At 36.3% G+C, this 13,355-nt stretch overlaps 2 long non-coding RNA genes and 1 pseudogene across 4 annotated transcripts in view; 1 reads left to right on the top strand and 2 right to left on the bottom strand.

Annotated features, from left to right (window-relative positions):
* LOC308640271 overlaps window positions 1-4,172 on the bottom strand; it is a 31,447-nt gene extending 27,275 nt beyond the window's left edge. Inside the window, exons 1-2 of one of the 2 annotated variants that reach the window (XR_014020206.1) lie at window positions 4,039-4,172; window positions 2,008-2,205 (exon numbers count right to left, since the gene is read on the bottom strand). This is a non-coding gene — a long non-coding RNA (uncharacterized lncRNA). The remainder of the gene's footprint in view (window positions 1-2,007; window positions 2,206-4,038) is intronic. The other variant, XR_014020207.1, reaches the window with a different exon arrangement.
* The window catches only part of LOC308640270 (voltage-dependent L-type calcium channel subunit beta-2-like), a 31,996-nt pseudogene extending 27,242 nt beyond the window's left edge, over window positions 1-4,754 (top strand). The window contains exons 8-11 of the transcript in view: window positions 514-665; window positions 2,064-2,159; window positions 3,224-3,403; window positions 4,074-4,754. The product of the transcript in view is annotated as a voltage-dependent L-type calcium channel subunit beta-2-like (transcript). The remainder of the gene's footprint in view (window positions 1-513; window positions 666-2,063; window positions 2,160-3,223; window positions 3,404-4,073) is intronic.
* On the bottom strand, window positions 4,227-8,334 carry LOC308640272. Its single transcript, XR_014020208.1, has 3 exons — window positions 8,283-8,334; window positions 5,492-5,617; window positions 4,227-4,282 (listed from the first exon to the last, which is right to left on the bottom strand). It is a non-coding gene; the product is annotated as an uncharacterized lncRNA (long non-coding RNA).
* Window positions 8,335-13,355: the final 5,021 nt, after the last annotated feature.

Here is a 13,355-nt window from a genome sequence, read left to right as displayed (position 1 = left end):
GCTTTATCCCCAGCTACTCAAGTAGATTTTTAGATGTTTGGTGATAGCTTAGATTTTTGAGTGCTTCTTCTAATAGATAACTGCCCTTATAAACCAGGAATGTTGCAGGACCGTTTCTTGTTATGGGGACAGTTTGTAATAGGTACCTTTCATGTGGTTCAGCTTGCTAATAAAATCTCAACAGCATGATCGTAGGGGACACAAATGTACATCAGCTCATGCAATGACTGCTTGGGTGAAGTGGTTAGAAATAAAGATATAATAATTTTATGATTCCACAGAATGAAAAATGAGTCAGCAGAGAGCAAAAACATTTGGCTCTCAGTATTATGCTGAAGCAAATTTTAGAAATTCTAAAGGTATTATAAAGAAATAGCTCTTTTCAAAAAATAACTGATCAAAATTGTGCTGCCTATAAACACAAACTGGCTGATCTGACCTTTCTGTTGAAGAAATAATATACCATTTAAAATGACATTTTTAAATAACTGAACTCTGCTTACCCTTTTACAGCGGAAGTTCAGAGTGAAATCGAAAGGATCTTTGAACTTGCAAGAACATTGCAACTGGTAGTTCTTGATGCGGATACTATTAATCATCCAGCTCAACTCAGTAAAACATCTTTGGCCCCTATCATAGTGTATGTAAAGATTTCGTCTCCTAAGGTAAGGAGAATTGCTGCTGTTAGCTTAGCTCTATAACCAGATTTTACTAAAATGTGTTTTATGTTTGCTTTCCAATTAGAACAGACTATGCCTTTATGATGGGTGTGGAGGTTGAAAAATATATTATTAGGAATTTTTATGATTGATATAAGCAAAACACCACTACTGTAATGGGTTAAAGCAGTAATTCTTAAAGTGTGGTCCATAGATCCCTGGTGGGTTGAGACACTTTCAGTGGATACTTGAGGTAAACCTTAAAGATATTTGCAAAAATGATGAAAAGCAACTATGGGTAAAACAGCACCAACAGTCATTGTATTACCATCATGCTATTATAGTTAATTTTCATTACACAGATTCTAGACCCACAATTTAATAAAATTAAGTATTTATGAGGACACTGCTGCTAGATTTTCTATAACCAGATTTTACTAAAACGTGTTTTCTGTTTGGCATAGCCTGTTCTATTTGGAAAGCAAAGTTAGCTACATTTTTCCCCCCATGGAATACCATTTGTATGTAGTCAATATTTTCTTGAGCACAATAAGCCAATCACTTTAAGGAGAACAACAGCCTTTGTTACGTGTTATATGCTCATTTGTATCATGTTTTAATTCAATATAAATGTCAACAGTTTTGGATAGATCTGATCAACTCAGTGAACTATTATTTTCCAAATGATGAGTAAATGTTACAAACATACCAGTGGAACTTAATGAGAGAGAAGTTCATTGATATGGTTTCAGATAATACATGTCAACTAGTCTTTAAGGCAAGACGACTTGTTGAATTTTAGGTGATATTCTTTGATGCTATCTAAAAGGGTGCAACTAAAATATTCCTCCATTTACATTGTGTAGCAGGTTAAATTTTTCTTGCCTATTTCAACAAAAATGATACATTGTAGAAGCATACAGAATAACTGTATTCTATGACAAAAACTATAGCTGTTTTAGGGGCTGTGGCAGAGCACTTCTGAGCCTGGTATGTGTGAGGCACTGGGTTCGATCATTAGCACCACATATAAATGAACAAAGTCTCTCTGCCAATCTACAACTACAAAAAATTTTTTAATTGTAGCTGTTTTATTAATATTTCCATTTCACATAAAAAAGCTCTTGGGGGGTTTTGATTTTTTTAAACCTGAAGAGGTCATGAAGCAAACAGTTTGAAAACTTAGGCTAGAAAGGACACAGTAAGCTCTATGCAAGTATGTAAAGATGCAAGTGAGATTTATGTTAGCATACTGACTTTGTAGAGATTGTCTTTTATAGCTCAGTCTGTTTATAAACATCTTTGTTATATATAAAAAGGTCCCTAGATAAAGGAGTCACTAACGTACCTTGTAGTTTACCTGAGTGAAGAGATTTCTCTGTTGAAAACTTGTCTCTTTTACAGGTTTTACAAAGGTTAATAAAATCTCGAGGGAAATCCCAAGCTAAACACCTCAATGTCCAGATGGTAGCAGCAGATAAACTGGCTCAGTGCCCTCCAGTAAGTTTTGTCTGTATATGGTAGAATCCAGTTGAAGAGATCAGACCTGGAATTTCATTGAAAAGGCAATAAATGCTTGTCAGGGAAGAGAATCTTCATTGTGTACAGTGATATTCTCTCCAAAGAAAAACTGTCTGCCTGGATCACATTTTGAACACATTAATAAGCCAGATAATGATCATGGCTTACAAAATGCTATGTGCATCTTTATGGTATACTCACTTAAATATCAACTACAAGACTACAGCCTCATAGTTGATTTGTAAGACGGGTCTCTTTGGGGTTGGTTTATCATTCGCTTCTGATCACAGGGAGCCAGTTGTCTACTCTTAACTGCCCAAGGAGTTTTTAGTACCAAAATACCTGAAAAATAGCAACTTAAAGAAGGTAAAGTTTATTTTGGCTCGAGGTTCAGAAGGTTAGTCCATGGTGAGCCAACAATTTCTTTGGGCTGGAGATTCAAATTATTAATCCATTAAGTGGATAATTTGCCTTGGAACTATTAAAGTTCTTCTAGTCCCTTCTACCTGCCCCATTAAGTGCTGCTATAAAAGTTATCAAGTTGATTGAAGTATATTAAAGGTTTTTAAAAATGTTTGTAGAAAATACATGCCTCACTGTTAAAATTAACAACAAACTACTATGAAGTTTGAATCATGCCAATTTGAGTGCTTTCAGCAGCTTTTGTCAAATTTCACATCCTGATATTACCTCATTAACTTCTAAATTAAGCCTTTCTGCAGTCACTGTATCAAGAAGAGGCTTCTTCCTATACTGTTCAGATTTTTATTGTGTCTCATCTCTCCTATCATAGTTCACTGTTTTTCATTATTGATGATAAACCTACTATTATACCCTTACCAAATATTATGACACCTGTTCACTTAGTGTTCTACACAAGGAGTTGAGATGCCACATTTCTGTTGGCTGTCTTAGCTTATAAAAGAAGAACACATAAGCAAATCAAGTGGTACAGGTTTATCAGTCTCTTCCTCCTTAGTTGGTGGAGGGTGGTGGGAACTCAGTCCTGAGTTAGTGTGTTATTTAAATATTTACCTCCCCAGGAGTTGTTTGATGTGATCCTGGATGAGAACCAGCTTGAAGATGCTTGTGAGCACCTTGCTGACTATCTGGAGGCCTATTGGAAGGCCACTCATCCTCCCAGCAGCAACCTCCCCAACCCTCTCCTTAGCCGTACCTTAGCCACTTCAACTCTGAGCCCCACCCTAGCCTCTAACTCACAGGTAAGGGGAGTTATCTTGTATAAAGAAAGTGGGATGCCCAAGGTGACACCACTGCCGTGGTATACTAATGCTATCCTAACTAAGACAAGAAGTGTGAGTCACTTGGATACTCAGGTTCACCAAGTTGTGTACCTGAAGAGAAGCACTATGAACACAACATCCATAGACTTTAAAACTAACTGCATGATCCTAAAAGACCACCTGGACAACCCTGGGCAAGTTCCTTAATTGCTCTTGTCTCAGTGGACTTGGAATGATAAGGGCAAGTGAACATATCTTCCCTGCCCCCCCCCTCGGAAATTTGTGCAGGCATGTCCCATTTGAGCACTTCATAATTTTTTATTAATCCACTCACATGTACTCCAACAGAGGCAGTTATGTGTATACCCACATATAGAAAAACCTCAGACCTGCACTGGAACTACAATATATAAAAACTTTCTCCCTCCTTCATTTAGTCATTAAAATAAAAAAAAGTATGTGTGCTTTTCCACACACAACAAAGTCCAGCTTAGTGTCACTAATAAGGTTTGTAACTATATTATCAAAGGAATTAATACCTAGGTCAAACATTTCAGATACGTAAAAAGAACTACACCTGAATGGCCTTGCATCTTAGTTCTTTACACACTCACCTTGGTTAATGTCTGCATGTTCCCTTTACTGCCAGGGTTCTCAAGGTGATCAGAGGACTGATCGCTCAGCTCCTGCCCGTTCTGCTTCCCAAGCTGAAGAAGAACCTTGTTTGGAACCAGTCAAGAAATCCCAGCATCACTCCTCCTCCTCTGCCACACACCATAATCATCGCAGTGGTACGAGTCAAGGGCTCTCCAGGCAAGAGACTTTTGACTCTGAAACCCAGGAGAGTCGAGACTCTGCCTATGTGGAGCCAAAGGAAGATTATTCCCATGAACATGTGGACCACTATGCCCCACATCGTGACCATAACCACAGAGATGAGACCCATGGGAGCAGTGACCACAGACATAGGGAGTCTTGGCACCGGTCGAGGGACACAGACCGAGAGCAGGACCACAATGAGTGCAACAAACAACGAAGCCATCATAAATCCAAGGATCGCTACTGTGACAAGGATGGAGAAGTAATATCCAAAAAGCGGAATGATGCCGGGGAGTGGAATAGGGATGTTTACATCCGCCAATGACTTTTGCCCTTTGTCTCCCCCTCCCTCAAGTCCCCTCAAACAATCTTTGGGGTCTACATTGCAATCACATGTGATCTGTCTTGTATATTTTGTATTGCTGTTGCTTAAATAGCAATAGCATGAAATAGAGTATTAATATCCATTATTTTATTTTGGAAGTGCTATATAAACTGGCCTGGTACAGCAGTTCTCTGGTTGTATGCTAGACTCTTCAAAACCTGTTTGAGGTAGCTGCCACATGAACAAAATCTTTTGCCGTCCAGACAACGTTGGTGTTTTAAGAAATGTAGTTGATGTACATCCAGCAAGCCAGATTCAGCACAGATTAAAAAGTGGAATTTCTTGGTTCTCCAGATTTTTAACACCCAGATACCTGATGGGCATATTCATTCATTCATGGACCACTGTTTCTTGCTTGTACCTCTGGCTGACTAAATTTGGGGATAGATTCAGTCTTGCCTTATACAAAGGGGATCATAAAGTTAGATTCTATTTTCTATGTACTAGTACTGTGTACTGTATAGACAGTTTGTAAATGTTATTTCTGCAAACACCTTATTATATATAATGTTGTCTAGACACCTCTCCCCATTCTAAAAAAAAGTCTGTATATAATGTAAATATGTGTGATTGCTTGACTTAAAAAGGTTTGATTTCTGAATGTTCTACCATCCTTGTAAGTTTATAATTTTAATCATAAATTATGGTAAATATAACCAAACTCCAGAGATTGTTCTACTCCATACAGTTCACCCAGATTGTGACAAACACATACTTAGGAGCTAGTCACGGCACTGGAGTATATGAGCCGGAACCTGCTGTGTGCATGTGTCTGTACGTAAGAATGTGCACGAGTGACTGAGATGTTTGAGATGCTGAAGACTAATGAAGAAACTATAAAGTCTGCTATCTAGAATTCTCACCTGGCTTTGTACTTAATCGTGCTATATGTTGCTTTAATAATCCATTGAGAAGTCAGGGAAGGTGAGGAAGCTTGCTGCCAAAGGTAACTAGGAAAGCATTCATCTGCTGGCTCCTTATTTTTGCTCCTAGAGAGTAAAAATACAGGCAACTTTTACTGTGAGTGTTTCACTGGAAATATACAATCTTTGTGTGTTAGAGTATTTGTTTTAGTAAGAAACGTTTACATAGCTTGTGGAAGTATTTCATAGGAAAATAATTTTTTATAACTTCTCCCACTTCATTTTCTAACCTTGCCTTTTAATCTTTTTGTTTATCTCCTAGTTACCTACCATTCCTCCCACCACCAACTTGAATAGTTTTACTGTCTGTCAGAACCCAGAAGTGCTTCTTACAACCAAAGTTTCTGCTCTTCAGAAGTTATCAGGGCAAAATGGGGTGACTTGAAGTGAATGAAATGTTAATATTTTCATACATCTACTCTGAAGGGGAATCTAGAAGACACTATCTCCATGCCTCAATTATACTGCTATAGGAGCTTCCAATGCTATTTTGCTAATGCTAAAACATTCTGTCTCTCAAGTGTTAAGACAGTATTAGGTGTGCAAATACCTAGCACTTGAAGCTTGTCCCAGGAAAATGCCTATCTATAGATCTGTACATTAATTTATTTAACAATAATAATTATAGTAATTTATTTTGCTTTCCTAATTATTCCAAGTTCTTGCCAAATATTCTTGGGCATTATTTCCCCTACACCCAAGAATACTGGAGTTTTATCAGCTAAGTGAAAAATTTCAGAATTAGTCTTCTGTACTGCTTATAAAAACTTACAGAATATAAAGTCATTAGTTTTGACATAACTTTACATGATTAAAAAAATATATTCCAATTTAAATTTCTTTTAAAACACACACTAAGATATTAATTACCAATCCATTCCTTTCTTACATGTTAGTTCATCCCAATTAACAACTTTGGAATTCTTAAATTCTTGAAGTATAACTGGCATTTACCTTTCCTGCTGCTATCAATAGTGCTAATAGATTTCATCTTTTTAATTTTGTCCCTGATTCTTAGTTTCTCACTTGACCGTGGAACACATTAGTATAAATTAGAGTATTCCTTAAATAAATATATTGAAGAATCTGATACAGCATTTATGTGAAAACTGTATAGTGGGCATATGCATAAATGTGTGTAGTACATCTATAAATGAAGAAATAATCACAAGAACAATGGGATATTTACTGACTTGTGGAATGTAAAATTAGTCTTCACACAGCAGAGGCTTAATCTTAACCTATACATTTATACAATCATGATTTTTGTAGTCAACCTAGAAAATGCTGGAAATGTTCTTTACTGGTTTTTGTCATACCCATTTCAATTTTTTCCTATGCTTTTCTCTACTGCTTATTTAAGTTACTGTTACAAAAAGGTGCTGCTAAATGTAGGATGTCTTAGTCATACTGTACTTTGGGACAATGCCACATTTTAACATGGTCTGCTATGCATTCCTGTTAAACATGCACTGTCAGCTACACTGAACTGTTCAAAAAACCTGGTTTAAAGTCGTTCATATAAAACAAATAAAGAGCTGGCTTCTGCACTGTTAATTAGTAGTAGTATTAATTGCCAATTTTAGGAATGATCTTTGTAGTTAAGAACTTGTTACATATTCAACAACAATTCCCATTGTGGAGCATCTTCCTTAGGAGCACTGCTAACTACTTGATGTTCCTTTATCCTGGATTAAAATAATAATAATAATAAAAGTACGTAAAGGATTTGTTAAGGTATGAGCTATAGCAGAGTGATCTTCTTCCTGCCTTAATATGTGCAATGATTTGGGGATTACGTTTTAAGAAGAAGATCCATCTTCATGATGTATTTCATTTATCATCCTTTTTCTTTTGCTCAGTGATGTATTGCTACTAGTCTTAGATGCTCTGCTCTTATTAAAACAGGAGTCGCATTGCTAGAGAAAACACTTTAATTTCTGCCAAAGTTTATTTTTAACTATTTGTACTTCATTTTGTGATTTAAAGTAAAATGATAGGATTTAAAGTAATATACTGTTGAATTCAAGTATTTTAAAAAATATATTAAAAGATACATTTCTGATTTTCCTTACATTTTTGTGTTCCTTAAAATTGAACAGTTATATTTTCCAATTTGCAATTATTTGATGAAAAAACACCCACTGAAAACCACCGAGGTTAAAGGAAAACTTTCAAAATATTATTTGTTCTCACTGCTTTAAATATGCAAATACCAATTCTATTTCACTGGTATTAGTTATATTTTGATAGTTACTGGTATTGATCCAAAGTTCATACAAGTTTGCTACACTGCTCTTCTACCATATCCATCCCAGCTGAGGCTTTTCAGACAGCATGAAAGGAAATATTTAAAATGTGAGGGAGCACGTGGAGTCCTGTTACAGAAGTACCACAAGTAATAATGTTTTTTCAAATAACATTTACTAGACAGAAGGCCAAATGAGGAGTGTGCAGGGGTCACATATTTGAATCCTGTAAAGCTTGAAATAAGTTGTTTCTCAGTAAACATCTATTAACCATCTACTCTGAAGCTATGACTCAATTAAAAATATAAAAGGGTCTCCATTTCCAACATGTTTCCTAAGCATGGGAGTGGGGCTCAGGACATGGCGGTAAACAAAAGTATTAGGTGCCTTGAGAGCAAAAGATATGGGTACCAGAGGTATACACAAAGAACTCAGAAGAGTGTGACCAAGAAAGATTTGTTCAAGGGAGAGACCTTACCTACCTGATCCAAGAGACCTTGCAATCATTATGGATACAATAAGTAGTTTTGAGAAATTCCTAAAGGAACTGATGAGGGGAAAAAAAGAATCAAATATTAGGGAATTGTTTCCAGTAGTTCCTTTCTTATACCCAAGGCCCAGTAACATTTGAGTGATTTGAATGAAAGCTAACAAAATAGTCTGATGTATTTAACACATAAGACAACCTTAAAACTCTGGTTGGGTCTTGAGTATTTTTAGAGTTTAGTGCTTGCCCTGCATGCACCAGGCCCTGGGTTCAATCCCCAGCACCCTATCCCCCAAAACACACACAGAAACACCTGGGTAGAATGAAGCAAGCCTTTTTTTTTTTTAAGAAGTAGATGCACTGGCCACCACAGAACTATGTTTGGTCATTTATGCAGTTTGAATGGTGATCTTGTTTTTTGCATGAATTCAAGTTTTATAGGAAGTGGTCTTTTTTTGTCTTGATCAGTCAGAAATATAGTTGTCTGAGACTGTTTCCTGTGAAACTGGTTATGTTCAGTAGAACAAGATCCAGCTGTGACAACCAGTTGTCAGAAGCTGGTTTTCTCATTCTTACCAAGCACTTTCTAAAAACTTGTACAATGTGGTCCAACAGATGATAAAGGTACCCAGAATGTGAAATGTTCTCATTTATTTTACCCACAAAGAAAACACTCATTTTACTTTTTTGTTTAAAAACTATCATTTAGAAAAGGCCAAACTTCATTTAAAAGAGGATTTACCAAATAATAAGCAGAAAAAGTAAGATAAAATACTTCCCTTGGTTCTTGGCACACGGTAAATGTTGTATGTCCCAGGCCCTGAATTCTTAAGGAAACAACTAGTTAGGATCCTGGGAACAGAAAACAACTTTTTAAATAACCACATTAAATATCGCTAATTTTATTCCACTGGTTTGATCCACTTTTTTCATACTAAATATAACTAGTATTCTTTATAAATTAAGACCCTACATGAAAATGTTCCAGATATCCATAGCTCCTTTTATTTATATTCTACTGAATATACAGAGAAAAAATTATTTCATAAACTCAATAATATAATTTCAGCCTCCCCTCCCCCAACACACATACTTTTTCTTTCTCAGATCTCTGGTTAAACTGCTGGCAGCTTTGTCTGTTACCATAGCTACCAGGACATCATTCAGTTGGCTTGACAACAATGTAAGGGGGAAAAAAAATACCCAACAGCAGCAAATGTTTGGAATTTTCATTTCGGTGGTTCCTTTTCCAATGTGCTTTTGCACTTTTGAAATTTTGCAATAAAAAATCCTATACAATCCTTATTTGCCAGCCAAATCATGTCTTCTATTCTGGCATCTCTGAGAGAATCAATGTCCGTATCCGATAATGGCACAACAGATGGATCAAATCGCTGCAGCTGTTTCAATTGTTCAAGTGATAGGCCAGCTCCCACCATTCCTTCTCCTCCAATCTGTGGTTCCTGTTGGGAGCAAATAAATATGGACAAATGCCCTGTAATTAGTAAGCAGGACTGATACAATTTAAGGTAGAAGATAAATCAAGTTGTACCTACCACATCTTCCAAGAACAGAAAAGTGAATAAATGCCTTTCACTTTTATGAAACGTAAATTTTGTTTTCTGTATATAGTATGTGGGAAAGTAATAACACATAGTCATCTGATGCAAGAGTACCCAACATGTCCTACATGCTTATCAATTACCATGAAATTACAAAAAGTCTAAACTTCACAGAACCATAAAACTGCATGCAGCTCTGTCCCATTTACTTAGTTCTGAAACTTCATAGAGGTAGCATTGTGTCTTGCATAAAGTGACCACTCAATAAATGGAATACTATTATCAATAAAGCAATAGATAAAAATCAGCTTTATGATCTCTAAACCTCTGAACATTTAAAAATTAACATTTTTCATATAATAAATTATAAAGAAGCAATAATACTGAATGACTTTTTTTTTCTCTCTTGGTTGCTCTTTTGATACCCCTCAGTAAAGTCAGTATGGGCTATGATTTGACATGAGAAAAATGCTCTTAATGAATTTCATAACAAAAATATAGGACTGGAAAGGGGAAGGAAGCCTTTTTGGAAACAAAGTGCCAAGTAAAATAGAACAACACCTATAAGTAGAATAAACATGTAACAAAAATTACACCCAAACTCTGTGCCATTTTAAGACATGACAAAGTAAAAAGCCAGGGAAGAACTGTCATCAGAATAAGGAATTTCCTTATGGGGTATCTAAAATGGACCTAAATAGAGACATTCTTGTTTATGATGATATCTGAGTCAGAAGTTTTACTTGACATGTTTCCTCATATGACACACTGCACTTCATTTTCTGTGATTCATGAGATTACAGAGAGGATAAAATGAAATTACTCTTACCTGGGATTGAAGCTGAAGGCAAGGAAACATTTTGAGGGCCCAGGCAACTTGTTCTTCATTTTCTGCCAATGTTATAGTGCATGTGCTATAAACTAGCACACCCCCTGGCTTCAACAACTGAACTGCCTAAAGAAATCTATGGTCAGACCAGACATACCACCAAGCCACAGAAATAGTTGAAAAGATTATATAGCCTTAAGGTACAATATTTTTCAAGTATTGGGGAGAATTAAAATTATGTTCTCTATGGCATATTATTAAGCATGAAATACTTTTATTCAAGGCTAGATGCATTACTTTGGAGCTCCCATACCCTATATGGACCAACACTCTGACTTTCATGTCTTTAGATACCAATTATAGGTTAAACACTCCCAAATTGCACAAATTGACATTTTTAGGCCAGAATTTCTTCCTGCATTTTGTACTCATATATTCATCTGCCTCCTTGGAATTGCTACTATCAAACCTGACATGTCCTGAAATGAACTGTTATCTACCCTTTGAAACCTACTAGAAACCTTAGATTATCCTTTATAGAATAGATTATCCTCTATCATGTTCATCATCCATCAGCAAACCCTACTGGTACTACTTTTAAAATATCAATAATTTGGCCACTTCGATACTTCCCCTGCTGTCATTCTGGCCCAACCTTCTTTATCTCTTGCTTGCATCACAGTTATAGTCTCCTAATTCAACTACCTGCTTCCTTCCCTGCTCTCCTACCATCTATTCTCATTATCACAGCCTTCTAAACTTGTCACCTTGCAGCCTAAATCTTTCCAATGTCCTCCATTATCACTTAAGAATCAAAGTCAAATTGAAGGAGGCCTTCAAGACCCTATACAGACAACAAGTCTCTTGTTGTCTTTCTGATGCCCCCTAGGTACACTTCTCACCCTTGTTCACTCTGCTTCAGAAACGGTGGCCTCCTGCTGTTCCTGGAACATGCAAGGGCGACTTCCACTGCAGGATCTCTGCACCACATAGGAAAGCTCTCCTAATTCTCAGATTGCTCACACCTTTACAATCTTATATTTGTTTACATGTCATCTTGTCAGCAAAGCTCTTCTTGACCACCCCACATAAAATCCAAAATATTACAATCTAGCATTTCTCTCCCATCTTACTTTCCTTAGTTTGCTCCATAATGCCATAGCATTACTGTCTTATAATATATTAAACTTATTTCCTTCTCCAATTAGACTAGAAACCCCAGGAAATAAGGGCGTGGTTTAGTGAAACTTTTCTACTGTATCATCAACATCCACAATAGCATCTTGCATATAATAAGTGCTCAGTAAACATCTGTCAAGTAAATCAAAAAATAAAGTTATGCTAAAGTGAATTTGTCTAAAGTTTATTTTTTCAGATTCTATTTTAAAAACTTTTTGCAAAAACTGTTTTTAAAAGCACAGAACATAGCCAGGCCTGGTGGCATAGGCTTGTAATCCCAGCAGCTCAGGAAGCTGAGGCAGAAGCATCACGAATTCAAAACCAGCCTCAGCACTTAAGAGAGATTCTGAGCCACTCAGCAAGACCCTGTCTCTAAAATAAAATACTAAAAAGGTGTGGGGAGCTGATTCAGTGGTAAAATTTTCAAATAGTTTACTTTGTTTCCCCAACCCACCCACCAAGAAGAAGAAGACGACGACAAAGTTTTTAACAAAATTTTCAAATAGTTTACTTTGTTTCCCCAACCCACCCACCCCACCCGGATTGAAACCAAGGGTTATTTACCACCAAGCTACATATGTACCCCAACCTTATTTTTTAATTTGAGATAGGGTCTGTAAGTTGATAAAGGCCTTGCTAAATTGCTGAGGCTGGCCTGGAACTTGCTATCCTATCACAAATTGCTAGGATTACAGACATGTTCCACCACGCTGAGCCTAAATTTTCCAATATTTTAAAGAATTAAAATGAATAAAAATGACAACAGCACTGCTCAAATTATTAATCCCATTTTATTAAAAACAAAAGAACAATTCATATTACTGTCTCTAAAATATCATTAGGCTATCATGAAAATTTTTACAAAATAAAATTTATAAAGTTTTGCTTGAAAGATCTCCCTTTATATAAAAATAGTTCTTTTTAAAAAGGTAACTGTTTTTTAGAAATCTGAAATCCAGGGGGGAAAATATGTAAAATGTGGTTTATCTTCTTGTCTAACAACTAAAGAAGCTGTTATAGTTTCAACAAAGAAACTAGGACTAGAAATATCTCTTTAGCGCATTGCATTATGTCCTGGTGTCCCACATGACACTCATAAAAACTGAAAACATTATTGCTGTTCAATTAAAATTTTATAAGTGTCCTTTATAAAGGACTCAGGGATAGAACGGATTAAGCCTGTTTACAAACACACGATAGTTTATATAGTCAAAAGGATGGTCATTAAAATTAATTTGCAAAGATTCAGCACATCCCTTTTTTCCTATATAAGTTGAAGCTTGCCTTTAATATCATAAAGTTGAAGAATTACTACTTTTTTTTGGGGGGGGTACCAAGGATTGAACCCAGGGGTGCTTACGCACTGAGCCACATTCCCAGCCCTTTTTATATTTCGATGGGACCTTGCTAAATTGCAGAGGCTGGTTTTGAACTTTGATCCTTCTGCCTCAGCCTTGAGCCACTGAGATTACAGGAACACACCACCATGCCCAGCTGC

Source organism: Spermophilus citellus (assembly GCF_964194105.1).
Source record: "Spermophilus citellus genome assembly, contig: SCAFFOLD_217, whole genome shotgun sequence".
NCBI classification, from domain to species: domain Eukaryota; kingdom Metazoa; phylum Chordata; class Mammalia; order Rodentia; family Sciuridae; genus Spermophilus; species Spermophilus citellus.
This window is presented reverse-complemented; position numbering and strand designations above follow the sequence as displayed.